This window comes from Penaeus chinensis, chromosome 17 (genome assembly GCF_019202785.1).
Source record: "Penaeus chinensis breed Huanghai No. 1 chromosome 17, ASM1920278v2, whole genome shotgun sequence".
NCBI classification, from domain to species: Eukaryota; Metazoa; Arthropoda; class Malacostraca; order Decapoda; family Penaeidae; genus Penaeus; species Penaeus chinensis.
In genome coordinates, this window is record NC_061835.1 from 17,844,977 (window position 1) to 17,850,890 (window position 5,914).

Here is a 5,914-nt window from a genome sequence, read left to right on the forward strand (position 1 = left end):
CTCTCCTCTATCTTTCCCCCTTTTTCCTCTTTCCCCTTTCTCTTTTTTTTCTCTCCTCCCATCTCTCCTCTTCACTCCTCTTCTTTTCTCTTTTTCTGGGAGAGAGAAGGAGAGAGAGAGAGAGAGAGAGAGAGAAGGAGAGAGAGGAGAGAGAGAGAGAGAGAGAGAGAGAGAGAGAGAGAGAGAGAGAGAGAGAGAGAGAGAGAGAGAGAGAGAGAGAGAGGGGGGATATATATATACATATACATATATATTCATATACACATATATATGTTTTTTTGTGTGTGTGTACATATCCCCATTACTCTCTCCATAAAAGATAGGCCACAATTAGTCTTCAGACGAACACTGACCTCTCTTGCACCTTCCCGGGTCACGGAGGTCAAGCTCAAAGGTCACCTTGGTCGTCGAAGGTTCCCGGTCACGTATCTGAATGCCCCTGACGTCACAGGAATTCCCGTTTTCTGTAAGCGTTATCAGGGGTGACAGTCATAAAAATGCAGAGGACAAGTGTCTGAAGAAAATACCAATAGTACGCCAAGCAAAATCAGTTACATAAAATGATAATAATGAGTGAAAAAGAAATATAGAACTTAACATAAATGCAGTTACTACAGGGTAAGCAATACTATATAATGTATATAAATATGTGTATGTGTGTGTATATATACATGCATATATACATATATATATATATATATATATATATATATATATATATATATATATATATATATATATATATATATATATGTATATATATAAATATATATATATATCATATATATATCATATATATATATATCATATATATATGAATATATGTATATATATTGTATATATACACATATATATATAGAGAGAGAGAGTATATATATATGTATATATATATGTATATATATGTATATATATGTATATGGTATAAAAACCCACACTGTAAAACTAGATTTAATTGAAAAAAAGACTACAGTTTCGGAATCCACCTGGATTCCATCTTCAGACCTGAAGATGGAATCCAGGTGGATTCCTAAACTGTAGTCTCTTTTTCAATTAAATCTAGTTTTACAGTGTGGGTTTTTATACCGTAGTATCAACACGGTAGTGTGTTTTCTCCTTTCATATATGTATATATGCATATATATATATATATATATATATATATGTATATATATGTGTGTGTGTGTGTGTGTGTGTGTGTGTGTGTGTGTGTGTGTGTGTGTGTGTGTGTGTGTGTGTGTGTGTGTGTGTGTGTGTGTGTGTATGTGTGTGTGTACGTGTGTGTATGTGTGTGTGTGTGTGTGCGTATGTGTGTCTGTGTGTGTGTGTGTGTGTGTGCCTGTTTGTGTGTGTGTGTGTGTGCCTGCGTGTGTGTGACTGTGTGTGTGTGTGATAAAATCAGCTGCGGCAAACTCACGAATCCCCTCGTTCGAAGCGCCATTGCGACCGAGCGCCATCGTGCTCACCGCGCAGACTGCCGAGATCCACCCGACCGCAGAGTTTAACCGCCCAAACATCTGGCAAAAGAAGGAGTTGATGAAAATATTTGTGCAAGGGAAAGCGGGCTAGATCTTAAATTTTCTTGCAAATTTGGGCATCTCCGTCAGAAGGGGAAAAAACGAAATACAAATTAAAAGTGATTAATTATGGTTATTTATGGCCAAGAAAGAGAACCGGATCAAATTAGTGAATTTCTAAGCCTGATGAAATTTGAATATATCTGGTGATACTATGGGAAAACCCCAAGGTACCAAACAAATGGGGTTAATGAAAAACTGTATTTGTATTGTGCCCAGCCCTTGGACCGGGGATATTCAAAAGAGCCTGACTTAAGGCGCACTGGAGACGTTAACTATTCTGCGGCGAATTAAATTAAGCCGTACCTCCGACTTAGCTTCGTTAAGCACAAACGCCTTTTTCCGGCACCCAAGGCCTACGTTCCTGACCTTCCTTAAACCCACACCACTGCAAAGCGCTTCCGGCGTCGGGTCTTCAGGGGCCCACGCACCTGCTGTGTGAGGCGCCTCTGGAAGCATCTCGACCAGTCACAAGCCTTCAGCCGAGGTGATTGTAAAGACTAATGGTGCGTTTTAATTGATATCTTCTAGAATTAGTAACGCGGAAGAAATGAGAGAGAGAATTCGTATGAAAAAGAGTGACCTTTAGTAAAGGAAAGCACGAGTACTTTAAAATTTAGCAACGAAGTATTGTCGCCTGAAATAATGGCTAATATTACAAGTGTAATATTAGCTTTGATTTAATTTTCTTGGCAATTGCCAATTTGAAAAATAATACTTGGAATAAGTTTTAACGGCTTAACTATATCTGTATATATGAAGTAATCATTTTCTTTTTTGAATCATCATGATGTCCACTTATACCCACAACCAACGTTAGCAATAATGAAAATAGGGGCGAAGACAGTGCTTATGCTAGTGTTAATGTAATGCCTTTCACATATACAGTTGTGCGAGAGATAGACGCTTTTTGGGCAAAAGCAGGCCACAGTTATATTGGAATCACACTTACTGCCTTATTTAATTGTCCACGGTCGGTTCATGCACAGCTAATAACACTATAATTGAGCAGAACACAAGTTGCAAGTCTAATTGTTCTGAGGTTGAACAAATTTATGGTTCGCCAAAATGCGCTAGGACTGCTCTCCCCGGCCTTACTCTACGGCGCGTGAGGGTGTAAACGTCGTAATGAGCCGTAGTGCAAAGGGAAGGTAAAATCTGGCAGGATGTAGCAATCTTGAGTAGCCATGGAGGAGTAGCAGACGTCCTTTTAACCTGAAGTATTTTATTGGTGAGAGGGAGATAAACTGACGGGCAGATATTTAGTCAGAATGCCAAAGGCTGTGTGTCTGCCGCTCGCAGGAGACCCTCTTCCATACAAGACTATGTAGAAAATGGCAGAGAGAGGAAGCTCACGTAAAAACAGGGTGATAGCACTTGGGCGGAATGGAGATGTGACATCTGCTATTGTGCTGGGCGGCAGAACTGGGTGTATGTACATTAGTATTATTGCATAAGATCTGTGATTAAAGTGAGTAATAGGTCGAAATATTAGTAGTCTGTGAAATGGGTTTACATATAGGGTGTCATGTTCAGCCACGGACAAAAAGTTGAATCGTGAATTAAGCTTTTAAATTCAAGGTTCATATTTATGGCGTGCTCAGAACGGAATTCAAAATATATTGAGTTTTGACAGTTACTATGAAATGGGTGTGCCAGTGACTCGGATGTAGTATTGAATCAAGTATGGATAAATAAAAGAGAGAAAAAAAAAAAATATCGCAAATGCAGTATTAACATTTTGATATTGCGTCTCCAGAGTCATATATTTTTGGAGATGTAATATCAAAATGTAAGTACATGCATGAATGATTATCGTTAATAATAATAATAATAATAATAATAATAATGATAATAATAATAATAATGATAATATTAATAATACTGAAAATAGTAATAATAATAATAATTATAAAAATGATAATAACAATAATAATGATAATAATAATAATAATAATAATAATAATAATAATAATAATAATAATGGTAATAATAACAATAATAGTAATAATAATAATAATAATTATAATAATAATGGTAATAATAATGATACTAGTAATAGTAATAATTATAATAATGATAATAATAATAATAATAATAATAATAGTTATAATGATAATGATAATATAGTGATGATAATAACACTTTAAGTTCTTTCTTGAATCCGTGTGGGTCAGCTTGAATTTCCAAATACCTCAATTTGAAACACGACCTGAATATGTAAAATGAAAGCTCACACACACAAAAAAAAAGAAAAACAGTTTCAGGCCCCAATAACTTATAATTCTCGTTTCTTATACTCCCTCTCCCTTTTTTTTTCAGCAAAATCCTAGGCCCCGACCCTTGGCAGAGAACGTCGATCTTTTTCATGTATTTAACCATCAGTTATCTGGCCGTTACCCGCTCTTCATGCCCGTTGCCCATTGCCCGGCGCCAAGGTTAACAACAAGTGCAGTGACGCCATGTGAAGACCACTCTATCAAATCCTGTGATTTATTGATTCCTTTGTTATTTCTTCATCTTACTTATAAAGAAATGTGTAGTCTGAATCTCAATTAATTATAGAAATGGTACTAAATAAATGCATATAAAAATGTCTATACTTAATCCAAATATAGCATTACTGCGAAAAGCTATTTCAACAATAAACAAACAAAAACAAAGTAAAACAGGTTAGCAAGCCTTAGAATTATGTTAAGATTAAATCTACCCTAATAACCTTCTATGTCTTGTTTAAGTCAAGAATTCCACAGACAAAAGAAGGGATGTATTACTCATGTGTCTGACAGGAAGGCATTGCACAAACCAGCACTGAAACCTGCAAGTTCCCTCCACTGGCTGCTTACCCGATAAACTCCTTTGGTTTAATCCATTGCCGCCGGGGAAAATGAATAAAAATGGGGAAAATGCTGTGCTATTTTTTTTACATTTTTTTGTGAAATGTCTCTACAAATAGATGGCTCTGCCTTACCTGATTCCACCTTTCCTTGAATTGGCGGGAAAATGTATTTTTTACTAGTGCTACGAATATCGAAGGGTTTATTTTTATTATAAGCATTATAATTACTATAATGTTATAAACATTAGTAATAGCAAAATACGATAACGTAAAATATTTTCGTAAATTAAAGAAAAGGGTAAACGGGCGAGACAGGCAGTACTCGTAACTGGCTCAGTGGTGATTTAGTACTAGTGTAGCCATCAATGTGTAAAAACAATTAAACAAGTAAACTCACAGTGGGCATGGCACGTGACATGCCCATCGTGAATGGGTTGATATACACTGGTCCTCAGATTATGGCCCTCCAGTTTGGGAACCACTGAACCTTTTTATCTGTTCCGTGAAATGTGAAAGCACACTGCACAACCGAACAGAAACAAGATCGTTGACATCGTCTGGTTATGTACAGTCGCTTAAAAAAGAGTATCTTTACTCTTTCAGACTTTACAATATGTTTGGAAAAAGTGTTGTGAGCTTACCCGATTTTGAGAGGGGCGTCATGTGGGAGACGGGGGACTGTTAAACAATTTACTAATTATATAGATCCGGTTATAGCTGAAATTGCCCCTAGAATAACATATTTTTTTCATTTTTTGTTCACTTCGCTCGGCTAATTTAGGGATTTGAAGTGTGTAATACTATTAATATTTAGTATTACCACCACCAGCCTGGCGAACGCTGGCAACTGCAGAACGCAATCAGTCCTATGCCGTAATAGTTTGGGCAACGGTGATATGATAATTGGGAATATGATATCTGCCCATGGCTGCCCAAACACTCCCAATGAGACCAAGATCCGGCGAGTTGGGTGGATGTGGCACAGCGTAATCTGTTGCCGGAATCACGCCTTCACGACACTGCTCGTGTGGATAGGGCTGTTATCTCGATGAGGTAAAATGGCTTTAGATCGGGGAACACCGTGGCCCTCACCGATGGCTGAAACATCTTGCCCAGGAATTCCACGTAGGCATACCCCGTAAATCTGCCAGGCGCGGCATCCGTCAACCCCCCCAACAACAGAAAAAACAAATCTATTGTTACCTTTACTTGTGGTCAATGAAGAGCTGAACGCTTCTCTCTGTCAACACCAGATTACGGTGTTAACTAATTTGCCCTTACTATTCCACACTATTTCGTCGATTTTTCATATTAGTTTGTGCAAAAGGTAACGCTACCTTTTTCTGGCTGTACAAAGTACATATGCAGATGATGTCAATGCTCTTGTTTTGTTCGGCTGTGTAGTGCGTTTTCATATCTCGTGGAACACTGATAAAAATGTTTGTGTTGTGTTGGTATCTGTTGTTAAACGGAACTGAACTGCATCAGTTTCAAACTAGCG

General features: G+C 37.4%; 1 long non-coding RNA gene across 1 annotated transcript in view; it reads right to left on the reverse strand.

Annotated features, from left to right (window-relative positions):
• Positions 1-352: 352 nt before the first annotated feature.
• The window catches only part of LOC125033906, a 7,519-nt gene continuing 1,957 nt past the window's right edge, over positions 353-5,914 (reverse strand). Inside the window, exons 2-3 of the long non-coding RNA XR_007115637.1 lie at positions 1,415-1,514; positions 353-464 (exon numbers count right to left, since the gene is read on the reverse strand). This is a non-coding gene — a long non-coding RNA (uncharacterized LOC125033906). The remainder of the gene's footprint in view (positions 465-1,414; positions 1,515-5,914) is intronic.